Source organism: Xyrauchen texanus, chromosome 30, assembly GCF_025860055.1.
Source record: "Xyrauchen texanus isolate HMW12.3.18 chromosome 30, RBS_HiC_50CHRs, whole genome shotgun sequence".
Classification (NCBI taxonomy): Eukaryota; Metazoa; Chordata; class Actinopteri; order Cypriniformes; family Catostomidae; genus Xyrauchen; species Xyrauchen texanus.
The window spans coordinates 33,994,517-34,008,793 of record NC_068305.1 but is presented as its reverse complement, the minus strand read 5'-3'; the positions used below and the strand labels follow the sequence as shown (position 1 = coordinate 34,008,793).

The 14,277-nt window shown below is 37.6% G+C and overlaps 1 protein-coding gene across 1 annotated transcript in view; it reads left to right on the top strand.

Moving 5' to 3' along the window:
• The window catches only part of LOC127623889 (sodium/potassium-transporting ATPase subunit beta-1-interacting protein 2), a 210,517-nt gene that overhangs the window by 13,020 nt on the left and 183,220 nt on the right, over positions 1-14,277 (top strand). The gene's annotated exons all lie outside the window — the stretch shown is intronic.

Here is a 14,277-nt window from a genome sequence, read left to right as displayed (position 1 = left end):
AACTTTTCCTTAATTTGCAACTTTATTGTTTCTTCCACATTGGGTCCATTCAAAATTTTTTTTAAAACATTCGTCGCGTTCGACAGAACTGAAATTAATCCAACAGATTCCTGATGTGATTATCCATTCAGAGAAGACAATGCTGAACAGGAGTTTCAGCGGGTCTCCCTTTTCCGTGGTAACACTCTTCAGCATTGTGTGTAATGTAGTTGTTCACCATGAATTTGACAGTTTTTATTGTACATAAATAATACACTGTTCAGTATATAATTAACATTAAACAATACACATAAATAGTGTAAAGATGTGTTATTTTAATGTGTTAGTTGACGTTAACTAATGCATTCATTAATTAACTTAAACACCTTTGGCATTTTAAGAAATGTATTAAGGTATGCTTAAGAATAAATTAACTCTAAACACTGTAAAGAGGCTTTGTACCATGTTTGTTTACATTAACTATATATCTATAAATTAACATATACCAATATACATTTTTTTTTAGTTAATGTTTGCTAATACATTACGTAATGTTAACTTATACATCTTTTTAATGTTAAGAAATTTGTTAATATATGAATTAATTAACATTACCAAGAATAATAAACACTGTAAAGGGAGTTTTTCCATTGTTAGTTAATGTTTTCAAATGCATTAAGTAATGTTAACTTGTAAATCTTTTTATATGTTATATGTTAGTATATATACTCATTAGCATTAACCATGATTAATAAATGCTGTAAATAACTAATGCATTAACTAATGTTAACAAATGCAACCTTTTACAGCACATTCTGACCCTTTTTTTTTTTTATTCACATCAATCTACACTCCATATCCCATAATGACAAAGCAATAACCACATTTTTATAAATTTGCTAATTTATTAAAAATAAAAAACTGAAATATCACATTGACATATGTATTCAGACCCTTAACTCAGTACTTAGTTGAAGCAGCTTTGGCAGCGTTTACAGTCTAAAGCTGTATGATAACACAAGCTTTGCACACCTGGATTTGGGGATTTCCTGCCATTCTTCTCTGAAGATCCTCTCAAGTTCTGCCAGGATGGATGGGGATCATCAGTGGACAGCCATTTCTCTCCAGAGATGTTCATTTGGGTTTAAGTCCGGGCTCTGGCTGGGCCACTCAAGGACATTTAAATAGTTGTCGCTAAGCCACTCTTGCATTGTCTTGGCTGTGTCATTAGGTTCATTGTCCTGTTGGAAGCTGAACCTTCAGCCTAGTCTAAACTCCTGAGCACTCTGGACCAGGTTTTCATTAAGGATATCTCTGTAGTTTGCTGCATTCAGGTTTCCTTCAACCCTGACCGGTTCCCCAGTTCCCTCCGCAAAAAAAAAAAAAAAAAAAACACGGCTTGATGCTACCACCACCATGCTTCACTGTTGGGATGGTATTGCGCAGGTGATGAGCAGTGCCTGGTTTCCTCCAGACATGACGCTTGGAATTGAGGCCAAACGGTTAAATCGTCAAATCATCAGATAAGAGAATCTTGCTTCTCACGGTCTGAGACTTCATTAGGTGCTTTTTTGCAAATTCCAAGTGGGCTTTCATGTGTCTTGCACAGAAGAGAGTCTTCCATCTAGCCACTCTGCAATTAAACCCAGATTGGTGTGTTGTAGCGAAGTGTTGTAGCGATGGTTGTCCTTCTGTAAGTTTCTCCCATCTCCACACATGATCTCTGGAGCTCAACCAGAGTGAACATCTGGTTCTTGGTCATGTTCCTTAGGCCCAAGGCCTAGGCCCTTCTCTCAGTTTGGCCTGACAGCCAGCTCTAGGAAGAGTCCTGGTTGTTCCAAACTTCTTCCATTTAAGAATTATGGAGGCCACTTTGCTCTTGAGAACTTTCAATGCAGCCAAATTATTTTTGTATCCTTCCCCAGATCTGTGCCTTGACACTATCTTGTCTTTAAGCTTTATATGCAGTTCCTTTGACCTCATGGCATGGTTTTTGCTCTGATATGCATTTTCAGCTGTGAGACCTTGTATAGACATATGTGTGACTTTCCAAATCATGTCCAATCAATTGAATTTGCCACTGGTGGACTCCAGTCAACATCTCAAAGATGATCCAAAGAAATGAATGCACTGAGCTAAATATCCAGTGTCATAGCTAAGGGTCTGAATACTTATGTCAATGTGATATTTCAGTATTTTATTTTTAATACATTTGCAAAATTATCAAAAATGTGTTTTTTGCTTTGTCAGAGAGTAGATTGGTGTTAAAAAAATAGTTAAAGCATTTTAGCATAAGGCTGCAACATAACAGTGTGAAAAAACTAAGAGGTCTGGATACTTTATGAATGTACTGTATAGTCTATCTCGTCTTAATAATAAATTATAAACTGTATAAGAAAAAGTGATATATTGTTACCATATTTGGGTGTTACTTGTGTTTTGGACACATACCATAGTAATACAATATTTTTTATTTGTTTTAGTTTTTTTTACATGTACTGTGGTAATAGAGTAATATGGTATTTTTAAGTACCATGGAGTACTTTGTAAAAACCATTGTAAATGAAAATGGCAACAGTTTAATATCATTTTATATACCATTATTGTACCATGATACTGCAGCAGTACTTTTTGTTTATAAGGGGATTGTTATATAATGTATTAACTCTCTTGTTTGAAAAATGCACTCCTGTTATCTAAAAGGCTGTCTCCCTAGAACATATTGTTACAAAGAAAGCTTTTAGGATGAGTGCTTTTCGATGCCAGTCAAACCATAAATATTTAAGGAAGTTGAATTCTAGGTTTAATGTTTCTTTGTTTGTGCTTACATTCAATGTATATGTTGGCCAATGACTATTCAGTTCTCCGCATTTACTGTAGAACAATTTTGGTAGCATAGCTTTACTATGATTGTGTGCATTGCAAGCAACTGCAGTTGTAATATGAATCACAGCTTGTAACCCAATCCTCAGATAGCCACAATGACAGCAGCTGCTTTAAAAGACATGTCAACTTATCCAAGGAAAACAGCCATACACACACACTTCAATAACTTAGCGTGTAATATCTCTAAGCTGACTGCCTGCAAATGTTACATTAATTTACGATCAATACTTAGGAGTGAGATTGGTCTTTATTTTCCATAAAGTGTTTTATGGATGCCTGGAATGGCATTTTAGCAGGGTTCATACTTCAGCATGGCACTTAGCCTGATTACAGTTGTGCCTCTCCATATTTTAACATGATAAGAGCTTTTTCTTACACTGCGATGGCATACCTGGTCAAGGACAGCTCCATGTGTAACATTGCTGCAGGCTGCAGGACCTGCCAGAGCCGTTGCGACGTGTGATGTGTCATTATGGTGAGGCTCAGATGCAGAGCTGTTCTATCTCTCTGATGAGGTGGGCTGTTCGGCATCTGTTCAGGTCAGCCAAGCATCTGCAGGTGTAAAAGGTCAAAGCCCATATCTAGCACACACCATGCAGCAATTGTTCTTCATTTTGAATGCTTCCTGACCAGCACCTGCTCTCTTTTAACCTGCTCTCTTTTAACCAACCTTCACACTGTTGCTCGAAACATTGTATGTCTGGTACACTTTTTCAGCAAAACACACATAATTCTCATACACTGTAAAAGTAGTGAATGCCTTTCATGATGGCTGAAAACAAATAATTAAAAAACAGTCTTCTATTTCAGTGAATCTCAATTTGACTAACAGGCCTAGCTTTACAGTGCTTCCTCATTGGCTTGTCCCAGTGCCTTCCAGTTGTTAGTACTGCAGAAATAACCAGCTTTAAGAAAGTTTAAAAACTCATTATATAATCACCTAGGGAAGTCAACCATCATATTTTTTATATTGAATGAATGTTGCTTTGGATGAATCGTCTGTCAAATGCATATACAGGTATGTTATTGCAAACATTACACTGCTGTTCCATCTCCAAATGTGTATTTGTATTTGAGCCCAGAAAAGTATAATATAAGTTTTTCAAGCAGTTTTTAAACATTTAGAGAAACCTCAGATGTAGTTTTTTTGCAGTGTAATGTGAAATTCAATGACATGTCCACATCTCTTCTAATTAGGTGACATTATGGGCTGTTTAGAGAAGAGGTCGCAGTAAGTGGCTCTATAGAGCTTTGGAATCTAGCATAATTTTCTCTGCTTTTGACAGACATTCTTAAAAGGAACCTATAGGGTTCCATCAACGCTATTAAAGTGAAAAGGGCAGATGTGTGGTGTCCACATGAGGTGGTTTTGATAGAAGTGGGTAATGGGGATTAAAATATTAAGTGCCATTGCACACAATGACAGATCATATGCTAAATGTGCTTCAGGCCATTGCCTATGGCTTCATATTGCTTTGTGGAGATCTAATTACATTCTTAGAGCACAAGAAGAGAAGCATTCATGGAATATATTAGCTATATTAGACACACTTTTACTAGATAAATTAAAATTGATTTTTGCAGATCTTTTGTCATTGGAAAGTGGAACTGGCAAAATCGATGGTTATTGAATTGACCTAAAATACACTTTTTCTTTTCTTATTTTAGTTAAATGTAAACGGCCCCCTACTGAAAAATCAGCATTGCTAGTTGCCACTATACTGTATGTTGTTTTTCCTGAGACCCAGAAGAAAAAAGTTTTCGATATTTTGTATTTTTTTTTTTTGATAATTTAAGTATTGTGGTTGAAAGAAACTTGTTACAGCAAAAAAACATGTCACATTTTTTTTTATCATCTATCCCTTGTAGTGGACATCGGGTCTTGTTTGATCACAGAATGTAATGAATTTGTATTCATTTTCTTGTGGATTTATGTTAAAATGTATTTTATTTTCTTGAACATAAATACAGTTAGATGAAGGAAACACATCTGCACACTAAAACATCATTTTAAAAGATAACATCTCATTGTGGAGCTTTTTGATTAAATTGCATTCTGCACATTTTATAGTCACCTAATGCTGGGTTGTTAGGTCACGTCACACATGGCACTAACAACAGATCATGCATGGTACAACAGCAAGCAGTCTTTTGTCTTTGAATCATACACAAAAACATGTTACATTTAATACACTTGATGTATGTTTTCCCTTTGCATCCTTCTCTCCTGCACCGTGATGCATGTACTGCCTCCACCATCTTTGGCAAATGGAGCGCCCCATATTTTTTTACATTGTCATTGGGCTGTGGACCTCGACCACCCTGTGCCTGAGCAATAATTTCTTCAGCCAGTAGCAGCTTGAAGTCAGAATACAGCAGTCTCTCCTTCTCTGGTCTCCCAAAGACCTGGTGGTCTGACCTGTACTTGATCTAGCTGTTTGTGGCAGCCAGGTCAAAAAAGTGTAGGACCTTACGGATGGTCCATTTTCTAGCACGGCTTGACATTGGGTAAATGTGATCATGCGGTTGCACAAATAAACTCCACCCATGTTTTTGTTGTATTCAGCCACAACAACAGGTCTAGGCACAGTAACTTGGCACTTCTCTATCACTGACCATATCAGGCCGCTGTCCTGGGGCTCGATTCCATGGACACTGGAGGCCATCGGAACTACTTTATTGTCCTGCCACTTCATCACTGCAACCACTGATGGCTTTCTGACAACAATTTCGGATGCCCCTCTTTATTAATTTTGTAGTTTGGTGTCATCTGACATCTTTGACTTGCACAGTGCAGGGATTCTATTTTTCATAATGGTCCCTGTTCCCAGAAGACCATTTGCGTTCAACATATCCAGTACTTTAACAGAGGTGAAATACCTGTCAAAGTACAGGCGTGTTCATCTTGGAAGAAAATGTGCCATTTGAATGACTGCATTCCCTCCGATTCCCAGCTGCTGGTCAGTGAACATATTCAGGCCCTTGTAAATGTAAAAATCCAGCAGCAAACCATTGGGACTGGCAAGCAGAGGGACTATTGAGAGCATCCTGAGCAGCTGCATCACTGCCTGGTTTGGGACTTGCACCGTTTCGGACCGCAAAGCCCTGCAGAGGATAGTGCGGACAGCTGAGAAGATCATTGGGGTCTCTCTTCCCTCCATCAAAGACATTTACAAAAAACACTGTATCCGCAAAGCAACCAGCATTGTGGACGACCCCACACACCCCTCACACAAACTCTTTACCCTCCTCCCGTCTGGCAAGAGGTACCGAAGCATTCGGGCCCTCACGGCCAGACTGTGTAACAGCTTCTTCCCCAAGCCATCAGACTTCTCAATACTCAGAGACTGGTTTGACACACACGTGTCCTGAGTTGCACTTTAATAACTGTCACTTTATAACCGTCTGCTACCTCAATAACTGCTATGTGCATAGAACATTATCTCATAGTATGTTATGTTTACATTTTTAGAAACTGTCATCTTTTTGCACTACTGAGTACTGGTCGGCGCTGCACTGTCTATTGTCCTGTTCATTGTCAGTAATTTGTTGTACTGTCCCGTACTTTTTGCACATGTTTGCACGTGCACTTTATATAGGTAGTTTATATAGGTATTTTATTTCGTTGTGTAGTCTCATGTGGTCCTATGTTGGTCCTTTGTTGTTTTTATGTAGCACCATGGTCCTGGAGGAACGTTGTCTCGTTTTGCTGTGTACTGTACTAACTGTATATGGTTGAAACGACAATAAAAACCACTTGACTTGACTTGACTTGAAGCACAAATACTTTCAGTCCTGTGGGATTTGGTTTCCCTGGCATAAACTGCTGTACAGGACAACGACCTGTGAAGGGAATCATCTGCTCATGTCTTGGCAGATTGAGGCAGCCATGTTGTTCTCTGTTTAAGAGAGGTCTCACCTTCCAGAGAGGATCAATCTTTTTCTCCTCTTTAGAGACATCAAGATCGTTTGTGACATTGATGGACTGCCTAATCTTGAAGAATCTGTCTCCACTCTTTGAATTGGCAATAACTGGGACACTCATCTTTGCTGCCCTGTACATCCGGATCCTAGGGTATCCGAGACATGCCATGTACATAGATATTCCAAAGAAGTTTTCAGCTCCTCTGGAGTGGTTTTATACCTCCCGTTGGTTTGTGTGCTCTGACATCTTTTCAAAAACCTGCCTGTCTATGTACTGTTTGAAATAATCAGAGGGCCTCCAGTCTTGGAGTTTGTAGCCAGCATTAACTTGCAAGTTGCTCTCCTCCACAACAGAGTTGAAACTTAATTGATAAAGAAAGGAGAGGTATAGTTTAATGCACTTTTAGCAAGTGTATTATTAATTAAATAATCAACATGGTCAATAGTTTGCCAAACTTTTAACCGATTGTGTACTGTGTGTGTGTGTGTGTAAATTCAACTAAAAAGGCTCTCGTTTCCCTTTCTAAACACTGTAATAACAATAAAGACTCTCACATTGATGAAACCCTTTGATTATTATCTAGAAAAACATAATATCTGCAAAACAAATATCACTTACCTCCCTTGTTGCCATAAAATGTGGAAGCAGTGCTCTTTTTGCCACACCCCCACAACTGTGGCATCACTAGAAAGCCAAGGATGTCCTATTGACAGTACTGTAGGTCTCAAATAGATTGCATAAATTGTGCTTGACTTAGAAGTCTCAGACTCATATCCCCCACGGAGGGCAAAAATTAATTGCTGGGTCTTAGGAGGATATGGGTTTTTGGTCAGTAGCATTGAATGCAGGTGTGGTATGTTCCCACCAAGCTTCTTAAGCAGTTTACTGTAACTAGTACACTGGTCCATACTGGTTTTGCTGGTGATTAACCTGGTTATGCTGGTCCACCTTTAGAAAGGCACTAAACCAACACTAATCAACATAAATATCATATATTCACGCTCATTTTGTTTCAAACCCAATTTTCCCAGTCACGAGACACTCAAAAACCAATGATGCTTGACATCATTGTGTGAAAAAAGTTATTAAACGATTTATTTAAATTGGTAATTTCTACAGTACGAACAACTGGAAGGCATTGAGGAAAGCTACTGAGCATCACTGTAAAAGTGGGCCTGTTAGTCACATTGAGATCCACTGACACAGTAGACTGTTCTTTAATAATTGTTTTCAGCCATCATGACTGGCAGTATGCTTGGTAGGAGGTGTGCTTGGATCTTTGAATCCAACGACTTCACCCCAGGGTGCTGAGCCAGCCTATATTTTTAAGATACACCATTTAGCACTAATTTAGAACATTAAGGAATCCAGGCAAGTCTAATCTCACAGTAGGCTACTTCCTGCCGAATGCATACTGCATAGATATGCCTCTATGATAGAATTGACACCTGGATGTGCTATACATAGTTTACTAGTTTCATCCATTAAGCGTAATTTAGTGGCAAATACCTTTTTATTTCTCCTCTTCTTATAAAGCAAATGGACATTCACCATTCACTTTCATTGTGTGGAAAAGAGCAGGTAGGACATTCTACTAATCATCTCCTTTTGTGTTCCATGGAAGCGAGAAAGTTTGTAATGATGTGAGTGTGAGTAAACGAATTCTCCCTTTAACCAGTTTAAAATGTTAACTGTTCACCCATTTTTCTTCCACAAACAGTCTTCATTATTTGTCAGGTTTTCTTGGGACGTCTCCTCTCAAACTAACAATGATCAGGGCCTAATTACTTGATTATATCACTACATGAAGGTTCTGATTGCATTGGAGGTGACAGTGACACTAGCATACTGTGGGTTTTAATGTAGTGACCTTGTGGTACTGAAGACTGGTGGAAGTGGTCAGGAATGATGGCTTTCCCCACGTTTATTATGCTTGTCTAGCACAGCCCTTGGAAAGACCCTTCCTAGTTAGGATTCCAAAGAATCATCCTTTTTCATTTTATAATAGCAACAGCCACCCAAAAATGTAAAATGCCATGCCATATAATTTTACCTTCAGATTTATTGGGATTGTCACTTTACTTTGTGACAGGAAATTAATCTGCACGTTCCATCTATTGACCTGTTTCAGAGATGTCACTTTTCCACACAGCTACCATATTTGTGACCATCAGTGGGAGGAAACAATGGTGGTAAATGGAAAAACATCCGAAAAAAAATATATATATATATATATATAAAAAAAACATCAAAAATTGCTTTTGATCCATGTCAAGACCTGGTAAAAGTTAATACAGGTCTGAAGGCAGCACACATATTGACAAATTGAACTTGATATTTGAAGCTGATATTTAAATATATTTTATCCTGATGTGTATGTAACCTGAGAGTACACACACCCACCGGCACATCACTCATTCAGAAGTTACAAATGCTTTTGTGTTGTTTTTGGGCTGATGTTGTCACAGTATTAAAAAACGTCTGTGATGATCCCATCTGAATGAATGTAAGAGCTTCTTTTATCTCTTGGTTTTTGATGCAATGTTTGCTTGTGACTATATATTTTAAACAGGGTGTTTTTATGTATATGGATGGGCCCCATTTACCTCCATTATAATGGATGGGCCCCATTTTTAAACCGTAACTTGTATTTAAACGGGAACATTCCTTTAAATTTTTTATGAAAATTTACAAATGCAGAAAGATATATGTAAGTTCAGAGGAGGGATAAAAAACATCATTAGTTCAGTATAAAAATAGAAGTTAATGGAGAGTTTCCACAATGATGGAAAAACAAACATGTGTGAAAAATATAGGTCAAAGAAGGAGGATGATGTTAAGGAACAGAAATAGAGAAAGAATAACCATTCACATATAGATTCACATGCCAGAAACACAAGCCAGAGAGGTGAATAATGGGCAGAAATTAATTAATAAGTGGCGGTTGAAGTTGGTGGGTTCAGTCACAGAGCACAGTGCTGAGCTGGCTTATGAGATGTGGAGGCAGCCGTTATTAACAGCCAGGCTCTTTTAATGGAAAAGGTTAGGTTTGTCATCTGCCATTATTGTTCACTGTGTCTCACTGATGCTTTACAGCCAGTTGAGCTAAATAGAGATCTCAACTTACTAATAGTCTAGAACTTCAGGGGCAGTGTATTAAACCAGTCCAGAATTCCTGAGTGGCTTTATTGTCCTTAGGAGGAATATACAATGTAACAGCTTATGGTATAAATGGAGTCTGCAGGTACACAGACTTAGTAAATGACTGCACTTGAGAGAAATGGAATGGGACATTGAAAAAAGTAAGATATTGTATGACTTGGCTTTTATTACCAAAGAGATGATCAATCAACAAACAAATTTCATCATAATACATGCATCTAATTTAAACTAGCCTCCTGTTCAATCGTACACACTATTTTCAAACATCAGTGGACACATTTGGTTACTCATTCCATTTTTTAAGCCTTATTAATTTGTATCTTTCTTATGTGGCACATAGTGATTTTACTTAAAACATTATTAATATTAATCAAATTATTATTGGGTAAGGTGTTAGACTTGATAAAAATCAGAATAAGATTGTCTGTTGGTTCGTTCATTTTTCTCTATGGGAGTAAAAGTCATTCATTTTTGTATGAGCCACTTCGTACAATTTAGACTTCGATTTTGCCATCTCGTACAAATTATTATGACTTCTTGTGACACCTGGTTGGTTTCAACGGGCAACACATTTTTTGAGATGTGATCAGATATGTACAGGTTGCACTCCACTGAAAACAATGATAGCACTCATTATGGTTGTTGTTATGTGGGGAAAGTGTTTTTTTCCTTTCGTTTTCTGAGCCATTTCGTTCTTCCGATTTCAAAATGAAAGTTGAAGCAACGTCATAAATTGGTAAAAAACATAAAGAATTTGGTAAATGCTTAAACTCCGAGTCATGATTGGTAGGACAGCATGTATTTACTTCACCAGATTCTGAGATTTTTCTCCACATTATTCATGAGAAGGAACGCTTCCATCCAATCACAGCGCTGCATCATGCATGAGCTGGCATTACTAGCACAGCGGAGAATTCAAACTCATGGACTTAACGAACGAAAATTCATTTTTCAATTCACAATTGATGACCATTGTGCAGACATATTAATTGTTGTGTACTATAGGTTTGGGTAGAATCATTTTTATTTGCTTTGGTGTCTTTTCTATAATCACCTGATAATTATATTTAATTCAATAACTGTAATTCAAATACCTTTCACATATATTACCACTTGCGCATTTACATATGCCATTCTATATGGCCTATTTATTTATGTCTATTTATACTCTTACCTTGGTTTCTATTCTGTCTCACTGTAATGATCTGTGTGCTTGTTTCTCCTACCACCAAAAAAAAAAAGAAATTCCTTGTGTACGTGAGCACACTTGGCAATAAAGCTCATTCTGATTCTGATTTTAGTGTTTTAACGCACCCAGAGCCGCTGAGCTCAGCGTGAGCCACATGGCAAAAATAGGCTCAACGGCGAAACTTTTCACTTCTGCATTTTGGACGCTTCTGGGACACACCACCTCGCGACTCATGCTTGCAGTGGGAATGGTGTAATCTGTTAATATGAGTCCCGAAATGAAAACGCACCACTCACGCCTCGCTCACACCCGCTCACAGAGGATTTTTGAACCCGGCTTTATGGCGTTATGATTCCATTGCTTCTGTGTATCGGATAATGGACCAGATAATACGAAGTCGTAAGTCAGAATGGACAGTCCACAGTTCATAACTGCACCAAAGTGAGCATGTTGGTTGACCGGCCTCTGTTACGCTGCAAACATGAAGTAGCTGTGTGTTCCAGTGTATTCGTGGAGGCTGTTCTGTTTAGACACCCATTTAGATTGCGTCTTCTCGCAAGCATCTGATCATAAACAGGATAACACGACGGCATGTTTAAAAACAGAAGACAGTGATGAAATTTGAAAACTCAATCATGCCAACTCTATTTTCATGTATCTACTTTACATGAAGTTTCCGGAATTAATGCCCATTGTTTACCAGTGATATGTGGTCATGAAAATTTTGTTGAAATACTGGATAACTGTACACAGACATGGTTAGTAAGCAATTTTATCGATTTTAGAGTCTTGTTAAAACGTAGTATGCTCAAGTATTGTGGGTATACTTTTAAAAACAGTGTGATATGATAAACATAAACATTATGCCACACACACTGACAATATGGTGTAACTTGTATTAAACCCGAAACAATCCTTGTAAGAATACATATCTACTGTATGAATTATTATAAAGTCTCAAAGTATTGCTAGTTTTGATGGTAATGTCTGCTCTGATTGCTGATCTCACACAATTCTCAAAAGTTTGAACAAAATATTCAAATCTTTTTACCGATTTTCAAGCTGCGTTATCACCTTAGTTCTTCACACATGATTGTCCCATTATTAATATACAGCCCAAACTCTTTTGTTTTCATCTCCACACATAATGTGAGGATCAGCCATCCATCCCTGTGTTGTATGTTTATGGAAGTAGCTCTTGAACCTCTTCTGTTATCCCTCTTATCCCTTATCCCAAATATTTATATATTTTCCTGCCCATTTCAAGAGTCTTTTCTCAGTCTGAGGTGTGAAAAATTGGGACTGAACTGGGTGGGTTTCATACCCCTTTAATAATAGTAGTAATTCCTTACATTTATATAGTGCTGCTTTTCTTTACATAGTAGTGGGTAATCTCCTCAAACACCACCAGTGTACAGCTTCCAGTGTGTAAACTTTTTAATTGCTCTTTGTTGTTTGATTGCTTCTTAGATAGTTTTGTTTCATTCAGCTTACAGAAAAAAAAGATATATAATTACTTCGTTATTTTTGAGCCCGCCGAGAGCTATTTTGTTACAAGCGTTTTTTTTTTATTTATTTTTTTTTAGATATTATAATTTTTTATATACATTTTTTGTATTTATTTATTTCAAGACATTTTGGCTCTCTTGATTAGATTTTGGTCCATGGTGCATTTGATAATGGTGGTTGCCATGGTAAGCATCACAATTATTATTGCTCATATATAAGGTTAGGGATTTCAACAAAACACTAACCCAAAGTATTGCATGTAGTTGTGCAACTCACCCCGCACCTTTTTTGCTGACATGAATGAAACCTCAAATTGTGCAGCTTGTTTAGGTGAGGTTTGCAGTAAATGTTATAAATTTTTTGTCTGGCAGATGATTTAAAAGGCAAAAAAATAAAAAAACATTGCAATGACTGACATTGAATTATGGACCAGTGTATCGATGAGACTTGGAGGTGGGTTCCTTTCATTTAGGCCAGTTATGAACCACGTTGCGTCTTTTTGTTACTCTACAGCGTCGTTCATAAAACATAAACAAAAAGGCACTCAGTAGCCAAGTGGTCACACACACAAACGAGTAAAGGCTTCTATCGAGAAAAATTAGGCAAAACTGAGTACGGTCATAAAAAGAACATTTGTTCATGGAACTTCTTTCTTACGTGACCAATCAGAATCTGCCGTTACTGGTTCAAAACAAATGATGCATCCAAGCCACTGTTAGTACTTCAGAAATAGTATCATGGCTTGTGCTGTTTCGAGCAAGTTATTGGATAAACAAGGATAGATGTGAGTGAGTGTGTATGTGTGTATGTGAGGGAGAGAGAGAGAGAGAGAGAGAGAGACAGAGCGTGTGTGATCACCTGTTGCCACACCCAAGCAGTGATGCTGTCATTCTCAGTGGAAAAATAGCCATCCGAGCGTGGGTAATTCTCCCTATTTTGCGGTAGCCGTGAAAGAGTCTTTCACTATAGATACCGCAATGTCCTCCGCCATTTTGAACAGTACTTTTTCTCCTATGTGTAAACTCCAGTAAGAGGTAAGTAATGAGTTGTGTAATTAATCTGTCTGTTGTGTCTCTCAGCTGTGATGAGCCATAATGCTGAAGTTGTTCATTTAAAGCTATTTTGTAGCTGTGGTTGTGTAGTAGGAGTATTACATGCGATCACGGAGCGCTATTCTATGTAAACAGTGACTGATGGTTTCACTTTACATTACCAACTGCTCATATTACACACAAAAATTATCTTTTGCCACCCCCTGCTGGCTAACATATGTAATGTCAAAAAAATTAAATAAAAAATACATGTAAGAGACACTTATACAGTAATTCTTAACACATATGCACTACTCTTACACTTTAGTTTAGAACAGCATGAACACAAGGTGTCAGACCATCAGAGCTAGTGGAACGTCTCTCGTCCAATCAGATTCGAGGACCGGAACTAACTGTTGTATATATAAATATATCTTTTTGTTTTCTTTAACAAAGATGATGTTGCTGAGGATCTTCACTGATCCTCAATCAGACTTTATGTTGATGATCCCTCAGTCTTTGCTTAATGACAAAAGCAAAACACATTTTTATATTTAGCATGGTAAATCACTCATCCTCAATCTAACCATTAGCTC